This window comes from Cnephaeus nilssonii, assembly GCF_951640355.1.
Source record: "Cnephaeus nilssonii genome assembly, chromosome: 19".
Taxonomy (NCBI): Eukaryota; Metazoa; Chordata; class Mammalia; order Chiroptera; family Vespertilionidae; genus Cnephaeus; species Cnephaeus nilssonii.
In genome coordinates, this window is record NC_137090.1 from 48,080,231 (window position 1) to 48,100,019 (window position 19,789).

General features: G+C 41.2%; 1 long non-coding RNA gene across 2 annotated transcripts in view; it reads left to right on the forward strand.

Moving 5' to 3' along the window:
- LOC307115829 overlaps positions 1-10,610 on the forward strand; it is a 40,930-nt gene extending 30,320 nt beyond the window's left edge. For both annotated transcript variants that reach the window (XR_013815131.1, XR_013815132.1), the window contains exons 5-7: positions 4,408-4,534; positions 5,176-5,271; positions 8,974-10,610. This is a non-coding gene — a long non-coding RNA (uncharacterized lncRNA). The remainder of the gene's footprint in view (positions 1-4,407; positions 4,535-5,175; positions 5,272-8,973) is intronic.
- The last annotated feature ends 9,179 nt before the right edge of the window (positions 10,611-19,789 follow it).

Here is a 19,789-nt window from a genome sequence, read left to right on the forward strand (position 1 = left end):
GCCCCTCGCAGGCTGAGACCCCAGCCCCGGCTATGGCTGCTGGGAGGGGGATCGGGCTGTGGGGGTGCGCAGCCCTCGCAGGCTGAGACCCCAGCCCAGGCTATGGCTGCGGGGAGGGGGATTGCACCCTTCACAGGCTGAGACCCCAGCCCAGGCTATGGCTGCTGGGAGGGGGATCACGCTGTGGGGGTGCGCAGCCCTCGCAGGCTGAGACCCCAGCCCAGGCTATGGCTGCGGGGAGGGGGATTGCGCTGTGGGGGTGCGCGCCCCTCGCACGCTGAGACCCCAGATTAGGCTATGGCTGCTGGGAGGGGGATTGCACCCTTCGCAGGCTGAAACCCCAGCCCAGGCTAAGGCCGCTGGGAGGGGGATCGTGCCATGGGGGTGTGCACCTCTGGCAGGCTTATACTCAGCCCAGGCTATGGCCGCTGGGAGGGGGATCGTGCAATTGGGATTTACGCCCTTTCAGGCTTAGACTCAGCCCAGGCTAAGGCCGCTGGGAGGGGGATCACAATGTTGGGATTTATGCCCCTCGCAGGCTTAGACTCAGCCCAGGCTAAGGCCGCTGGGAGGGGGATCGCGCCATGGGGGTGCGCGCCTCTCTCGCAGGCTGAGACCCCAGCCCAGGCTATGGCCACTGGGAGGGGGATCGTGCAGTTGGGATTTACGCCCTTTCAGGCTTAGACTCAGCCCAGGCTAAGGCCGCTGGGAGGGGGATCACGCTGTTGGGATTTACGCCCCTCGCAGGCTTAGACTCAGCCTAGGCTATGGCCGCTGGGAGGGGGACCGTGCCGTTGGGGTGCGTGCCCCTCGCAGGCTGAGACCCCAGCCCAGGCTGACACTGCTGGGCGGGAATCGTGGTGTGGGGGCACAGGCGCCTCCAAGCTGGACAACCTGTGTTGTGAAGGCTGGGCGGACTGGGGGACTCCGGTAGGGATGAGAGGACTGGGCGCCGCCATCTTGTGGCCATGGGCGCCGCCATTTTTGTCGCGGAGTGATGGTTAATTTGCATATTACTGTTTTATTAGATATGATTATGCCATTGTGGTCTGAGAAGATGCTTGGTATGATTTCAGTCTTCTTGAATTTGAAGAGACTTTGCTTGTGACCCAATATATGTTCTGTTTTTGAAAATGACCCATGTGCACTTGAGAAGAATGTATATCCCATGGCTTTGGGGTGAAATGTTCTGAAGATGTCAATTTTGTTTATTTTTAGAGCAAATAGTCTTATAGATTATTTTTAATTTAAGTATTTTTTTTATAATACTATATTCACATGGTTCAAAAGTCAAATCTACAAAACAAGAAATATTCAGTGGAGTCTGGCTTTTATTCCAGTTTCCTGCTCTCTATTTTCTCTTTCAAGTAGGTAAGATTAAAATTTTTTATGGTTGATTCTTCTATTTTTTACACAGTTGCACATATATTTCATATTCTGATCAAAGAAATTCCACAAAATTCTGTGATTTTTTTTTATTTTTCAAAGAGAGAGCTTACAATCTTTTCATGTCATATGAATGACAAAATGTATCTTTTCACAAGCCATATTTTATAGATTGAAACTGAAAAAGAGTTTATATTATACATAAGCCAGAGTTTTTAAGAAAGGATGCTTTGGGTGGAAACTAGTAGCTGTTATCAAATATTTTAAAGACTTTCTAGTGAAGGAGGAAAGCATGCTGTGTGACTCCAGACAATATAGTAGGACCAATTTTTTGGAAGTTACAGAAAGCCAGATTTGAATTAATCTGAAAAAAAATCCTGCTAGTAGATAAAACTAAAAATAGAATGGACTTGCTCTTAAGGCTTTAAGTTCTTTTTTTTTTTAATATATTTTATTGATTTTTTATAGAGAGGAAGGGAGAGGGATAGAGAGCCAGAAACATCAATGAGAGAGAAACATCGATCAGCTGCCTCCTGCACACCTCCTACTGGGGATGTGCCTGCAACCAAGGTACATGCCCTTGACCGGAATCGAACCGGGACCTTTCAGTACGCAGGCTGACGCTCTATCCACTGAGCCAAACCAGTTTCGGCAAGTTCTTTTTTTAATTTAATAAATCTTTATTATTCAGATTATTACAATTGTTCCTCTTTTTTCCCCCTATAGCTCCCCTCTGCCCGGTTCCCACCCCACCCTCTGCCCTTACCTCCCCCCCACCCCGCTGTCCTCATCCATAGGTGTACAATTTTTATCCAGTCTCCTCCCGCACCCCCACACCCCACTCCCCCTGAGAATTGTCAGTCCACTCCCTTTCTATGCCCCTGATTCTATTCACCAGTTTATTCTGTTCATCAGATTTTTAATTCACTTGATTTTTAGATTCACTTGTTGATAGATATGTAGTTGTTATTCATAATTTTTAGCTTTACCTTTTTCTTCTTCTTCCTCTTCTTAAAGAATACCTTTCAGCATTTCATATAATACTGGTTTGGTGTTGATGAACTCCTTTAGCATTTTCTTATCTATGAAGCTCTTTATCTGCCCTTCAATTCTGAATGATAGCTTTGCTGGGTAGAGTAATCTTGGTTGTAGGTTCTTGCTATTCATCACTTTGAATATTTCTTGCCACTCCCATCTGGCCTGCATAGTTTCTGTTGAGAAATCAGCTGATAATCATATGGGTGCTCCCTTGTAGGTAATTAACTGTTTTTCTCTTGCTGCTTTTATTATTCTCTCTTTGTCTTTTGCTCTTGGCATTTTAATTATTATGTGTCTTGGTGTGGTGCTCTTTGGATTCCTTTTGTTTGGGGTTCTGTGCGCTTCCTGGACTTGTAAGTCTATTTCTTTCACCAGGTGAGGGAAGTTTTCTGTCATTATTTCTTCAAATAGGTTTTCAGTATCTTGCTCTCTCTCTTCTTTTGGCACCCCCATAATTCTGATGTTGGTACGCTTGAAGTTGTCCCAGAGGCTCCTTACACTATCTTCTAGTGTTTGGATTCTTTTTTCTTTTTGCTTTTCTGGTTGAGTGTTTTTTGCCTCTTTGTGTTTCAAATCTTTGACTTGATTCTTGCATTCCTCTAGTCTGCTGTTAGGTCTCTGTATAATATTTTTTATTTCAGTCAGTGCATGTTTAATTTCTAGTTGGTCCTTTTTCATATCCTTGAGGGTCTCACTAAATTTATCGGCCTTTTCCATGAAATTCTTGAAAAACCTTATAACAGTGGTTTTGAACTCTATATCCGGTCATTTGATTTCCTCCGTTTCTTTCATTTGTGATCTGTTTCTTTGTCTCCTCATTTTCACTGCTTCTCTGAGTTGGTAGAGTAGCTTTGTGTGGTAGGTGTCCTATAGGGCCCAGTGGCTCAGCCTCCCCAGTTACCTGAGGTGGACACTCTTGGTGCACCACTTTGTGGACTGTGTGCACAGCCTTGTTGTAGTTAAGTCTTGATTGTTGTTGGTATCACTGGGAGGAATTGACCTCCAGGCCAATTGGCTGTGAGGATCAGCTGTGTCTGTGCTGGGAGAACTTCTGTGCTGGAGACACCCTTATGAGACAAGACTTGCAAAATTGCAAAAGTCTCTGTGATCAGCTTGGATGGGGCGGAGTCTCAGGGTGGAGCAGACACCCTTGGCTTTCCATCAGCCCTGCCCTATGTGGCCCCTGGGTCTCAGTGTCCCTCGGTAGTCACTGCAAGCACCTCTGAGAGAAAGCCGCCCTCGAGTTTCTCCTGCTGCCAGACAGTCCAGTTTCTCCCCAAATGAGTCTGGGTTCCCAGATTCTCACCCGGAACAGGAGTTCAGAGCAGTCAGGAGCTTCTGTCTCCCTCCCGCTAGAGAAAGCCAGAGGTGCACTCAGCAGTCAGTCTTCTCTGCGTGCACTCGCGCCTCCAGACCTCTGCCTTTCGCGGCTCCCCTGAGTTTCCGTGTGCTTTTCTCTTTTCCTGATAGTCCAGATTCCCCCCGTATTAGTCTGGGTCCCCAGGGTCTCGCCGGGAACTGGGGTTCAGTGCAGTCGGGAGTTTCTATCTCCCTCCCACTTAAGAAAGCCAGCCAGGCACTCAACCGTCAGTCCTCTCCACACGTGCGTCTCCATACCTCAGCCTTTTGCAGCTCCTCTGAGTCTCAGTTTGGTTTTCTCTGTCCTTCTAGTTGTAGAATTTCCACTCAGCCAGCTTTCCTGTGGTTCTGGATGATGTCCGTTTTGTCCTTTAGTTGTAGTTTTGAAATTGTTGTGCGAGGCAGCAGTTTAGGTGTTTACCTATGCCGCCATCTTGGTTTCTCCAAGGCTTTAAGTTCTTGTTACTGGGAAGATTCATACATCCTTTAAAGTTTGAACTGATTAACTTCTATAGTCATTTGGTGATTCTGATTTCTGAAGTTCTTCCTCACTTCTGTATGAATTATTCTGCCTAACAGCTCTTATTGTATAGTCCCTGGGTGATCATGATGTATTTATTTTAGGAATCAGTGACATTTAAAGATGTGGCTATCGACTTCACATTGGAAGAGTGGAGGTTGATGGACCTTACACAGAGGGGCCTGCACAGGGATGTGATGCTAGAGAATTATAGGAATCTTGTCTCCCTGGGTAAGTATATGCATCTTCCCATTTGACCAGGTTTGCTGAATTTTGCCATTAAAATCTCATAATCTTAGGAGCATATTGTTGGGAGTTAGCTATTCCTCACTCTTAACTAAATGGTCTACCTATTGTAGAGTAAGAAATACATATTTCATTAGAATCTTAGAGATTGTTGACAGTTCCTCAGATTTTGAACTAAAGTTTTTTCTAGTCACTATCATAAGTATCTGTTTGTTCCTTTTCTTTCTAAGCAGATTATTTTCATGATCTGTTATTCCAACAAACTTAGGGTCATAGTGTTGAACTTCAAAATAACTTTGTAATTCTCTATGACACCCATTATACAGTAGAATGTTCTACTGGTGGGAATGATCCACATCAGTGCTGTTCCATATGCCAAGCACTAGCCACTTGAGCACTTGAAATGTGGCTAGTCCAATTGAAGAACTAAGTTTTAAATTTTATGTAATTTTAACTAATTCAAATTTAAATAGCTACATGAAACTATTGGCAATTGTTATTGGACAGCATATCTCTAGAACTTCCTACAATAGCCACTCTGCACAGGAGATTAAGAGCTGAGATTCAATTTGGTGATAGTTCTTCTCATAGGCACAATCAAATCCTATTCCTTTTTTTCTGAACAGGGCTTACAGTTTCCAAACCAGATATGATATCTCGTTTGGAGGATAAAAAAGGACCATGGGTGGTAGTGAGAGAAATTTCAAGAGCCCCCTATCCAGGTGAGTTCATAAGAACCAGGAAGATGGGATTTATTCCATGGATGAGTCAGAATATCTGAAATATTTTGGAATGTGTCTTTTCTCAAAACTATCTCAATGGAAAAGATTCTTTCTCTTCCTCTCTTCCTATACCTTTCTCCCTCTCTCTCCATTTACTTCTCTTTTTCCCCATTCCCCCTCTCTTAGTCCTCTACTTTTGATTTCTGTCCACCCTACTTTGCTTTCTTGGATTAATGATTTTTTAATTAAATCTTTATTGTTGAAAGTATTACATATGTCTCCTTTACCCCCCCTCCCCCCATTGACCCCTTCTAACCCACCTCTGCCCCAGGCCTTCACCACACTATTGTCTGGCTCCATGGGTTATGCATATATGCATAGAAGTTCTTTGGTTGGTCTTTTCCCACCCAGCCACCCACCCCTATCTTCCCTCTGAGATTCCACAGTCTGTTCCATGCTTCTGTGTCTCTGAATCTATTTTGTTCATCAGTTTATTTTGTTCATTAGATGCCACATATGAGTGAGATCATGTGATACTTATCTTTCTCTGACTGGCTTATTTCAGTTAGCATAATACTCTCCAGGTCCCTCCATGCTGTCTCAAAGGGTAAGAGATTCTTCTTTTTTACTGTTGCATAGTTGTCTATGGTATAAATGTACCACAGCTTTTTTTATCCACTCATCTACTAATGGGCATTTGGGCTGTTTCCAGATCTTAGCTATTGTAAATTGCACTGCTATGAACATAGGAATGCATACATGCTTGGATGCATGATTTTAATTACTGTTCCTTTATTCCTTTTTTATTCAAACATACATAAAATATTCCTTTCAGTTCTATTGTCTCCAGTTAAATTTATATTTTTTCTTTGTTTAATCATTATCTGATATGGTTTTCATTTATTAATTTTTCTGAAAGTGCTTTCTTGAGAATCAACACTGATTTAATTTAAGCTAAATATACTTGGTTGTTATTTGACTTTCTTCATCTTTAAGACTGCTGAAACATTAGGGGTTCTTAATTGAGAATACAAACAAGCTTGAATATTGTGGACAATCTCTCAGATTTGGATTTTCAACTAATTAAGAATACAAACAAAAAATCAGTTTGAGAATCAAAATAAAGTACTTATATAATCAGTGTTTATTAAACATCTGTATACTGCAAACTGGGTTAGTGTTTCATGAAAAGACTGTGTATACAAAGCAGCCCCCAAATTCCAAATGATTTGAGAGGCCAAAAAACAAAGCAGACAAGTCTAGCTTGTCAGTTTAAAGAATGTTAATAGGGAGCTTACAGAAACACAGTCCTAGGTGGGTGCTGGACAACATAGATCCTTGCCCCATTCATCCCCCCAGACCACCTGTTACACACTTCCTAAGAAATGGACCTATTACTCCAAAAGGAATGCAAGGTGATATAGGAGAACAAAAGGACCTGATAATGGGGGCTCTTGCCCCGGGGCAAGATAACATTGAGGGCACTTTTCCTAGGAGGAAGGACTAGTGGTGGAGGAAAGATTAATAGTAATTCACGATTAACCTGGAGTCTCTATCCAGATTCATAGTGTTCTTAAGGGGAAAGGGGATGGGGTTAAGGGCTCAGAAAGATCAGTTTTAAAATGGAGTCAGCTATATATACACAGTTAGGTACTAGTCTACAGCAGTAAGATGGACCAGGTCTCTGCCCTCATGAAGATTACTTTTTGAGAAATAATTAACAGGTAAGTGGACAAAAACAAGCTAAATAGTGTTAGTAATAACTTTTAGCTGTGAGATAAACTGGGGGATATGAAAGAATAACTGGGATGGGAAATGAGACTGCCGCCTTCAGAAGGAAGGCTTCTGAGTAGGTGACATTCAAGCGGAAACTTGAAGGATCAGAAGAAGGGAAAAGGAAAAGAGGAACATTCCAGGCAAATAACCTGATACAGAAAAGAATGTAATGTGTTCTAGAAACCAATGGAAGCTGCTGTGATGAAGCATAAGTGTGCGGGAGACTGGTATAGAATAAGATTAGAGACACAGGAGACTGCCTATTCAGGGGTTTGTAGATGATGGTAAGGAGTATGGATTTTAATCAAAGTGAGTGTGAAGGCATTGAAAGATTTTAATCAAGGATAACCCTGTTTACGGAAATTGAATTTAAGGGAATAAAGCAAATAATCAGTTAAGAGATTATTAAAAATATTCTAGGCAAGAGATCATAGCAAATTTGATTAAGGATGATAGTAGTAGAGATGGAAAGAAATAAGTGCATTCTATTTCATTTGAGTATTAATTTTATTATGATGTCATCCATACTTGCATATGTGTTACTTATGTTGTTTTATATATTAAATAGTTATACTTTTTTAAAAGAGTGAATGAAAAGTAGACATTGGAGATACCCCATGGGAGCTAAAGCTACTAAAGTGTCTAAAAAGGTAAAAGAGGGTGGAAATCTAGAATGGAAAAGGAGGGAATCTAGAATGGAATAAACAGGAAGGCCACCTCTCCTGTTGTATCACTAGGAAAGATGGAGAAGATATAGGTCAACTGGTAGTGAGAAGATGAAGGCATTTTATTTTAATAGCATCTCTATTTTCAATAAAATGTAAAGCAAGACCATCAATTTATTGTGATAACAATAAAGAGTTGAGAAAGGGGGAAAGTTATATATTTTGTGGTACATAGAATTCACCAGGAAAGCCATGTTGACCTGAAGTTTTTATTGTGCAAGGCCTTTTATTAATTATAGCTTCTATTCCTTTTGTAGTTATAGAACTATTTCCCATTTCTTTTTGCTCCAATAAATTAGGTTTATCTAGGGATTGATCTATCTAATCTAACATTTAAATTTTATAGCATACTGTCCTCTGCTGATCTTTTAAATGTCTATGTGGATCTGAAGTGATGTCTCCAAAAGTATATCTGAGATTAATTTTTTGTCTCCTGTCTTTTATCTTAATCAGTCTTGCAAGGGTTTATCAATCTTATTTGGCTTTTAAAGAATAATTTTTATAATTTCTATTGTATGTTTAATTTGTTTCATTATGTCTCTTATTTCATTATTTTTACCTTCTTAGGGTTTAATTTACTGACCTTTTCTTATTTCATTTATTTTCAGCCATTTTTAATATATTTAAAGTTACCAAAACTGTATCACACCTTTTTTTTATATAGCACCTTCATAATTATTGAGTTCAAAGTATTTGATCATTTCTACTGTTATGTCTTTGGCCCTCAGGTTATTGTGCAGTAATTTTCTTTATTTTGAACTATATGGGGATTTTCTAGTAAGCTCCTTTCCTTAAATGCAGTTGTGTCTCTCTCAGGTCGATGTTTCTGTCTCTCTCTCACCTCCCTCTCTTCAACTCTCTATAAATCAATGAAAAGAGCATCCTTGGGTGAGGATTTTAAAAAAGAGAAATTGAAGTTGACTCTAAAGAGAATGAGAAGAGAAATATTTGAGAGACTTAGATTCTAGGAGCATTACCATAAATGACTTTTTTGAATAGAGAAAAACTTCTTGCATTTACTATTTTGGTTCATTGCTCAACCAGCCTCCCTTAACTTTAGCTCCTTCTTCCTAGAAAACAAGGCCAATTTGCAAGCAGTTAAAAACAACATATTCATTGTCAGCCCAAGTTTTCCTCTTATTCAGTTCATTGATAACATAGAAAATGGACTCATTTGATTTTTCTTTTCCCCCTCCCCCAGAGTTGGAGACCAAACCGGCAACCAAGAATGCTATACTAACAGAGGATATCTCTGAGGATTTGTCACAGGAGACCATAGTAGAGAAACTTGCAAACAATGATCTCTGGGACTCCAGAATGGGAGGATTATGGAAATGGAATGACAGAATATTGAGATTGCAAAATAGTCAGGAGAGTCAGAGCCAAAGAATAGTTACACAGAAGAAAGTTCACACTGGCCAAAGAGGCATTAAATTTGGGTCTATTTTTTGTCCAGAACCAGGAGTTATCACAGAAGAGCTCCACAGCAAATGCCAAATTCATGAGGAAAATTTCACAGAGAATTTAGATTTGAATACAGATATCCATTTGGGGAAGAAATATTGCAAGGATACGGAAGACAGCAATGCTATAAGGCCTACTTCAGAACTTATTTTAGGGGGAAAAAACAATAATAAAGAAAAACCCTATAAATGTAGTACATGTGAAAAGGCCTTTTGTTATAGGTCATTACTCATTCAACATCAGAGAAATCACACTAAAGAAAAACCTTATGAATGTAATGAATGTGGGAAAATGTTTAGTCAGCCTTCATATCTTAGTCAACATAAAAAAATTCACACTGGAGAAAAACCCTATAAGTGTAACGAATGTGGAAAGGCCTTTATTGCTTCTTCATCACTGATGGTACATCAGAGAATTCATACTAAGGAGAAACCTTATCAGTGTAATGTCTGTGGAAAATCTTTTAGCCAGTGTGCACGCCTTAATCAGCACCAGAAAATTCAAACTGGAGAGAAGCCCTATAAATGTAGTGAATGTGGGAAGGCTTTTAGTGATAAATCAAAACTTGCACGACATCAAGAAACTCACAATGGAGAGAAACCCTACAAATGTAATGATTGTGGGAAAGCCTTCAGGAATAAGTCATATCTTAGTGTACATCTGAAGACCCATACTGAAGAGAAACCATATAAATGCAATGAGTGTGGGAAATCCTTCAAGAATACCACAATTTTTAATGTTCATCAGAGAGTTCATACTGGAGAGAAGCCCTTTAGATGTAATGAATGTGGAAAAGCCTATAGAAGTAATTCAAGCCTTATTGTACATATAAGAACTCATACTGGGGAAAAACCCTATGAATGTTATGAATGTGGGAAAGCATTCAATCGTATAGCAAATTTCACAGAACATCAGAGAATTCATACGGGAGAGAAACCTTATAAATGTAATGAATGTGGGAAAGCATTCATTAATTATTCATGCCTTACAGTACACCACAGAATGCATACAGGAGAGAAACCTTATAAATGTAGTGAATGTGGAAAGGCCTTCATGCGTTCCTCATCTCTAATTATACATCAACGAATTCACACTGAAGAGAAACCTTATCTATGTAATGAATGTGGGGAATCTTTCAGAATAAAATCACATTTAACTGTACATCAGAGGATTCATACAGGAGAGAAACCATATAAATGTACTGACTGTGAAAGGGCATTCACCAAAATGGTAAATCTTAAGGAGCATCAGAAAATTCATACTGGAGTGAAACCCTATAAATGCTGTGATTGTGGAAAATCCTTCAGGACTAAGTCATACCTTATTGTACATCGAAGGACCCATACTGGAGAAAAACCATATAAATGTAATGAATGTGAGAAAGCATTTACTAATACATCACAGCTTACTGTGCACCAAAGAAGGCATACTGGAGAAAAACCCTATAAGTGTAATGAATGTGGGAAGGTTTTCACAAGTAACTCAGGATTTAATACCCATCAGAGAACACATACTGGAGAGAAACCATTTAAATGTAATGACTGTGGGAAAGCATTTAGCCAGATGATACATGTCACAGAACATCAGAAAATCCATAGTGGAGAGAAACCCTATAAATGTGATGTGTGTGGAAAAGCCTTCAGGAGGGGTTCATACCTTACAGTGCATTGGAGAACACATACTGGAGAAAAGCCCTATACATGTAAAGAATGTGGAAAAGGTTGTATTACTCTCTCACAGCTAACTCTACATCAGCGAATTCATACTGGGGAGAAGCCCTATAAATGTGAAGAATGTGGAAAAGCCTTCAGAACAAACTCAGACTTTAATGTACACCTGAGGATGCATACTGGAGAAAAACCCTATAAATGTAATGAATGTGGAAAAACCTTTAGGAGTAGCTCAAGCCTTACTGTACATCAAAGAGTACATCAGAGAGAAACTCAGTTAATATAGAGAATAATAAGTCATCCAGTTGTCTCTAAGAAAAGTTGTAATCTGTATATATAATGAATGTGGGAAGACTTTTAGGAATCAATTTGCCAGAAAACACACACAGAAAAAAATCGTCTATAAACATATGAATGAGGAAAAACAATCATTAAATCTTGTAAGTTATAAGAAAATTCACAATGGAGTGAAATAATGGACAAATGAAAGCCTTCATCCAGATTTGATACTTTATTCATGTAACAGGTTATCTTTAATGAATTGCCTGTATACTTTTGCCTTTTTTTTCTATTGGTTTGTCTGTCTAATAAACCTGGAAGTGCTCTTTTATATATTTTAGATATTCATCCTTTGTCATCTGTGTTGCAGTTGTTTTTCTTAATCTAGCATTTGTCTTTATATTTTTATATAATAGAAGTCACCATATTTTTATTTTTATAGTAAAATATATTTTTTATTTTTCCTTTTTTTTCTTGATGTACTATTTTAGTTAAAGGGTCTCCTTAATTCCTAGGTTATACATAGTCTCCTAAATTTGTTTCTAAGATTCTGATAATTTTATTTTTTGCATTGAAGTCTTTAACCCTTCTGGACTGGCGGGCTATTGATAGAAGATCAACTTCAAATGGCCAATAACCTATGAAAATATTATGAACCTAAATAGTTCAGGGAAATGCAAATTACAACATCCTCTCAGCTATTACTTTCACGTAATGGAGTTGGCAAAATTAAAAGATCTTTTGTGAGTGGGGTTTGGGAAGCCATGTGCTCTTACCAAAAAGTTAAAAATAAAAAGCTTTGACCCAGAAGTCTGTCCCACAGAAATAACAGCATTAATGTGTAAGAATACACATAAAGACAAAATGAATGGCTATTAATAGGAGAATGGTTGGATGAATTGTGATATATCCTGATGTGCAGAATAGCATGAGAGTAATTTTTTAAATGAGTTATATCTACAATAATTGATTCCAAGGCATTTCCATAATCTTTAGTAAGTAACTGCTTTCTTACAGATATGTATATGTATATTTCATTTTTGTTAAATAATTATACCCATTTCTGTATGTATGTGATTAGATGAACATGGAAATAGGTATGGAAGAATCTACACCAGACAGTTAACATTGGTTAACTTGAAGGGAGGCAGAGAAGAGGAGAAGTAGGTGATGAGTAAGGGAAAAGACAGGAAAAAGAGAAATGAAAGTGCAGCATGTGTGGTACAAAATTCTATGTAAAATTATGTATTTGTGTGAACTTTTGAGAGCTATGAATGAAGGGATGGTCTCCAAAACTTAATGATGGCTTTTGTTTTTTGTTTAACTTTCTGCACTTTCCTATATTTTTTTGTTTTTCTTTCCAATGAGCATGTAATGTTTATACGAACAGGAAAAACCTATTTTTCTTGTGAAGCTAATTCATTGGACACCTGCTATATGCTAGGAATCACCCTGGATGCTGGATGTACATTGATGGGGGGAGGTCTGGTCATGGATATAAGAATGTGGGAATTGGTTTTGATGCTGCCTAGATCCAAAGTTACACAGCACCTCATTCCCCTAACCCTCTGTGTTTCATTTGGAGGAGGTAATAGAAATTTTATATAGATGGAAAACATATCCAAGACTATCTAGACTTGTGTCCATGCTGTAGAGAAGAAGACCGCAAGCCTCAGAAGTTCCACTTTCAACATGGTGCCAAAATAAAGGTCATAATGGTAACAAGTTCTGTGTATAGCCTCACAGAACATTGGAGTATGGAGAGGAAATAGACCAGGACTCCCAAGTCCACATTGAAGGCTAAGAATACTGAGAGTCCTGGGAAACCAGAAGCTGTGGACCTGATACCAGAAGGCTCTAACAGACCATTGGCCTGATACCCAGAGAGAACAAGGCATGATGAGCTATGCTTCAGTGAAGACTGAAGGAAAGAAAGTCAGATGTCCCTCTTACAATGTGTACAATGAACAAGTACATCTATACTAATAAAAAGGTAATATGCTAATTAGATCAGGTTGACCAGACATCGTCCAGTCATCTGGTCCTCCTTCCGGACAAAGCCACAGTGGCGGGGGCAGAGGCAGAGGCGGTTAGGTGTGATCAGGCCAGCAGGGGAAGATGGTTGGGGCAATCAGGCCAGCAGGGAAGGACAGTTAGGGGCGATCAGGCTGGCAGGCAGAGGCAGTTAGGGGCAATTAGGCCAGCAGGCAGAGGCAGTTAGGGGTGATCAGGCTGGCAGGCAGAGGCGGTTAGGGGTGATCAGGCAGGCAGGCAGGTGAGCGGTTAGGAGCCAGCAGTCCCAGATTGCGAAAGGGATGTCTCACTACCAGGATTGGGCCTTAACCAGCAGTCGGACATCCCCCAAGGGATCCTGGATTGGAGAGGGTGCAGGCCGGGCTGAGGGGACCCTCATGTACTGGGCCTCTAGTATTTAATATTGGGAAGGGGATAGTGGGTAAATTATATGAGCTATCTCCCATTATAAATAATTTGACATTGCAGTTAAAATGACCATTTCTGGTTAAATTTTAATAGTGAAATCTATTAACTATTACCAACAGACTTACCTTCTTTGGATATAACATACCACTCTCTGATAGGAAAGTCTGATGATTAAACCTTGAAATACTACCCTTAAAACCTCTGCTGTCATTATAAAATAGTCATGGAATGTACAGCACAGGAAATATGGTCTATATTAAATTGTAATAACTATGGGTGGTGTCAGTTGGATAACTAGACTTATTAATGGGATAACTCATCTACACTAATAAAAGAGAAAGATGCAATTGACTCTACCTCCCTGACACCCACCAGCCAATCAGGAGTGAGTATGCAAATTAACCCAACCAAGATGGGTTAATTTGCATATGCAAGTGCCGAGCGGCCTGGGTCACAGGAACATCCTCAGGACCCAGGGCACTCCTAGCCTTTAGGCCCATGCCTAGGCCCTGAGCAGCCGGGGTCCCAGAACGCCCCATCCACTCCGGGCCTATAGGCACAGGCTCTGAGTGGCTGGGGGTAGATGTTCCCGCCCTTTGGCCGCTTGTGCGTGCACCAGCGCCAAGCAGCGGACAGGTCCACGGCCCCAGCCTGGCGCACACAATGCGGGGCTTTTGGCCTTGGGGGTGTGCCCCGCCCCCCCAGGCCGTGGGACACGCCCTTAGCCCAGTGGACTCAATGCAGGGGGTCCTCTGCTCATGAGTTGCAAAGGAAACACCTTTTCTTTTTTTAAAATATATTTTATTGATTTTTTACAGAGAAGAGGGGAGAGGGATAGACAGTCGGAAACATCAATGAGAGAGAAACATCGATCAGCTGCCTCTTGCACACTCCCCACTGGGGATGTGCCCCCAACCAAGGTACATGCCCTTAACGGGAATCAAACCTGGGACCCTTCAGTCTGCAGGCCGATGCTCTATCCATTGAGCCAAACCAGTTCAAGCATAAACACCTTTTCTGACCACTCATTGGCTAAACTCCCTGTATGCCGCCACTTGCAGTGTTCTTGGTAACTTGGGTAATAAGAATCCAAGAAGGTGATGTAGGATTTTTCCACCACACTCCTGGAGGAAAAAAAGATCCGCTGCAGGAGAGGTTAAGAAATGTCATATCCTGCCCTAGCTGGTTTGGCTCAGTGGATAGAGCCTCAGCCTGCCAACCGCAGGGTCCGGGTTCGATTCTGATCAAGGGCATGTACCTAGGTTACAGGCTCCTCTATGGCCGGGGCCCAGGTCAGGATTCATGCAGGAGGCAAACAATCAAAGTGTCCCTCTCACATTGATGCTTCTCTATGTCTCTCCCTCTCTCTTCCCTGCTCTATAAAAATCAATGGAAACATATCCTCAGATGAGGATTAAAAAAAAAAGAAATGTCATATCCTATGAAAGAGACATCTTGAAAATGCCTAAAGAAAGTTGTCATTTTTTCATGGTGAAGAGACTGGAGTCTGTGTTGATGAAAACACCATGGCAGCTGCGGTGGCTGGCAGTGGCTGCAGCAGCGGGGTGATGCTGCTGGTGCCTTCCCCTGATCAGCTGGTCACCTCCATGGGGAGCGGGCCTAAGCCATCAGTAGGACATCCCCTGAGGGCTCTTAGTCAGTGAGAGGGGACAGGCTGGGCTGAGGGCCCCCCCCCAGTGCACAAATTTCATGCACTGGGCCCCTAGTAAGTTATATAAAAGTATAACCACTGTGCTGTATACCTGAAACTAATATATAATGTCAACTGTAATTGAAAAATTAAATATATATAAAAGCCTAAGCCACCGATCCACTGTTCTGTAGCTATGATGCACATTGACCACCAGGGGGCAGACGCTCAATTTTCAGGCATGGAAACATGGAACAGACTCATGAAATTCAGAAGGAAGGAGGGAGGAGGTGGGGGAAAGAGATTAACCAAAGATCTTATATGCATACTAGAGGCCTGGTGCATGGGTTGATGCACCGGTGGGGTCCCATGGCCTGGCCTGCAAAAATCAGGCCAAAACTGGCCCAGTGCACAGATTCGTGCACTGGTGGGGTCCCTTGACCTGGCCTGCAGAGATCAGGCCAAAACTGGCTGTCCAACATCCCCCAAGGGGTCCTGGATTGCGAGAGGGTGCAGGCCAGGCCGAAGGACCCCACTGGTGCACAAATTCATGCACCAGGCCTCTAGTATACTTATAAAAACACCTGCTGTCAAACTTTTGATATGATGCCAACTCTATTGGCTGCTTCTTTCTACCTCCTAAAACCACACTGAGACCCTGCCTCCTATCTCTTGTTTTAGAGCCAAGTATTTCAGGAAGAGGAGCAAGGCCCTTGGCTGGGTGGATAAGTTGGTTTGAGCATCATCCCATACACTAAAAGTGTGCAGGTTTGATTCCCAGTCAGGGCACATACGTAGGTTGCATGTTCAGTCCTCAGTCAGAGTGCGTACAGGAAGCAACTGATGGATGTTTCTCACATCCATGTTTCCCTCTCTTGAAATCGATAAAAACATATCATTAGGTGAAGATTGTTTAAAAAGAAGAGGAGCATGGTCAGCAGGTTCAAATGACATAAGAACTGAAAAGTGTTCATTGGGTTAGGGTCGTGGTCGGCAAAGAGCAGCTCGCGAGCACATGCGGCTCTTTGGCCCCTTGAGTGTGGTTCTTCCACAAAAGTACCACAGCCTGGGCGAGTCAATTTTGAAGAAGTGGCGTTAGAAGAAGTTTAAGTTTAAAAAATTTGGCTCTCAAAATAAATTTCAATCGTTGTACTGTTGATATTTGGCCCTGTTGGCTAATGAGTTTGCCGACCACTGGGTTAGGGGATGGAGATGGCATAGGCCACCTTTACTAGAGCAGTTTCACTGGAGTGGTAAGGCTCCAACACCTGATTCTAGTGTGTAATGGTATCTCATTATAGATATAATTTCCATTTCCTTGGTGTCTAATAATGTTGAGTCCCCTTTTGGGTGTTTATTGGCTTTTTAATATCCTCTTTTAAGAAATGCATGTTCAAAACTTTTGTCCACATTTTTATTAGGAACTCATTTATTTATAGTTTTCTTTAAAATTCTATATATAAGGTATTATTGGATATTTGTATTACAATATCTCCCCATCTGCATCTTGCCTTTTATCTCTCTACATGATGTCCTTTGATAAATAGAAGTCTTTAATATTGATGAAGAGTAATTCATCAATCTGTTATTTATGATTAGTGCTTTTATGCCCAGTTTAAGAAATATTTGTCTAACCCAAAATCATAAAGATATTTTGCTACATTTCTGCATATTTATTGTTTTTACTTTTAGGTCTACAATCTAAAATTAATTTTTATGTGTGGTGTGGGATAGAGGTTAAAAATAATATTTCCATTCAAATATACAATTTATTCAACATTATTTAATGAAAAGACCACCTTCTCCTCTCCCCCTTTATAATAAACTAGAAGCCTGGTGCACAAACTCGTGCACCAGGGGGTCCCTTGGCTGGGCCAAAACTGGCTCTCCAACATCCCCTGAGGAGTCCCGGGTTGTAAGAGGGTGCAGGCCAGGCTGAAGGACCCCACCAGTGCATGATCGGGGCCAGGGAGGGACGCGGGAGGTTGGCCAGCCCGGGAGGAACAGCAGGAAGGCTCCAGGGAGTGTCTGGCACATCTTGCTCAGTCCTGATTGGCAAGCTAACCTACTGGACGGAGTGTCTGCCCCCTGGTGGTCAGTGCACCTTATAGTTAACTATCTGCCCCCTAGTGTTCAGTGCACGTCATAGCGAGCTATTGAGCGGCCTTAGCATATCATTAGCATATTATGCTTTGATTGGTTGAATGGATGACCGGATACTTAGCATATTAGGCTTTTATTATATAGGATCAGGTGATCATAATATGAAGGGTCTGTTTCTGGATTACCTGTACTGTTTCATTGTTCTATTCAGTGCCAAAGGTTCTTAGTGGAAACAGATGCAAGTTTTGGCATCTGGTGGTACATCTTCTAATTTTGTTCTTGTTCAAAATTGTCACTGCAATTCTAGGTCCTTGGCATTTTTATGCACATTGTTTAATGTTGATTTTTTTTTCAATTTATCTACACAAAGAAGTTGGGATATTCATGGGCATTACATTAAATATATAGCAACATTGAGACATCCAGACTATGAGCATACTATACCTTTCATTTATATACATCTTATAATTTTAGCAGTTTTTGTGTTTTTCCAGTGTAGAAGTCTTGAACATTTTTGTTAAGTTAGTCCTATGTATTTAATATTTAGATGTTATAAATAATATCTTAATTTCATTTTCTGATTTTCATAATATGCAATAAGGCTACAGTTCATATAGAAAATATTGCCATAGTTAATAAATAATATTATAAAAATAAGTTGGGGGTTGTTTGCTTGTTTTGTTAATCCTCACCCAAGGATATTTTTTTCATTAATTTTTAGAGAGAGTGGGAGGGAGAGAGAGAGAAACATCAATGTGAGATAAACACATCAATTGGTTACACACCCCAAGTAGGGCTGGGGATCAAATCTGCAACCCAGTCACGTGTCCTTAACTGGGAATCAAACCTGCAACCCTTTGGTGCATGAGCCAATGCTCTAACCACTGAGCACACCAACCAGGGCAATAAACTCTGTTTTGTATACTCCCAACTGTAAGTCTACTTTTGCCCACCCCTGTATATTAAATATATATAAATAATACGTTATTATAGTATAGTATATGTACAGTAGGTCCTTGGGTTACATCAGAGATCCATTCCTACAGCGTGATGTAACACGATTTTCGCCATAAGTCGGAACCCACCTACATAAGCACCTACATCACTCACATGGAGCACATACACAGCAGTAATGAAATAAAACAGTAAAAAAAAATTTAAAAGAAAGATAATTCCTGACCTTTACTTGTGGTAAATAAATAATAAAAAACATAAAGCACATATGTACATACGTCAAAATGACGGAATTTTTTTTATAAATACTGTAAATGGGAGATGGTGATGTAACCATGAAACAACATACGTCGAATCCAATGTAACCCAAGGACTGCCTGTAATAGAAAGAAACTCACTATAGACTGATTCATTTGTCTCTCAGCATAACCATTATTGCTTGTCTCATTTTCGGTTCTTATAAGTGAATTTATAGTATCACATGAGCTCACTCATCTAGGGGAAATGATGAACAACATAGACTGATGACAAGAACAGCATCGATCAGACTGTCAGACCTCAGAGGGAAAGCAGGGGAGGGTGGGGATAAGGTAGATAGATCAACCAAAGGACTTGTGTGCTTGCATATGAGCCTAACCAGTGATCACGGACAACAGGGGGGTGGGGACATGCGTGGGGAGGGGTTTGGGATGGGAATGGGGGGGATGAGGACAAATATGTGATACCTTAATCAATAAAGTAATTTTAAAAATAAATAAATAAATTTATAATATGTGTAGTATCTACACTAAAAAAAAGAGAAACATGCAAATTGACCATCACTCTGCTACACCCACCAGCCAATCAGGAGCGAGTATGCAAATTAACCCAACAAAGGTGGCAGCGGCCACAGAGCTGGAGCAAGCAGGAGGCTTAGGTTGCCCCCGGCGATGGAGGAAGCCAAGCTTTCCACCTGCCCTGGCCAGCTCTGGCCTCCGCTCAAGGCTACAAAGTTTCAATTATAGAAGCTAAATAAATCCCAGATACCTGGGTTGCCCCCGGCGATGGAGGAAGCCAAGCTTTCCACCTGCCCTGGCCAGCTCTGGCCTCCGCTCAAGGCTACAAAGTTTCAATTATAGAAGCTAAATAAATCCCAGATACCTTCCAGCCAGCCATGGCTTCCGCTCAAGGAGGCACTGAGAAAATAAAAAAAATAAAATAAAAAAAGGAGGGGCTGGGAGCCTGGATCGCTGGGGGGCGTGGCCAGCCTGAAAACAGCCCTCAGCTCCTCACCCAGGCTGGCCACACTCCCATGGGGTGAGGGTTCCCACTGGGGGGCTTGGCCAGCCTGCAAACAGCCATCAGCCCCTCACCCAGGCTGGCCAGGCACCCCAGTGGGGACCCCCACCCTGAAGAGGGTGTAGCCAGCCTGAAAACGGCCCTCAGCCCCTCACCCAGGCTGGCCACGCCCCCAT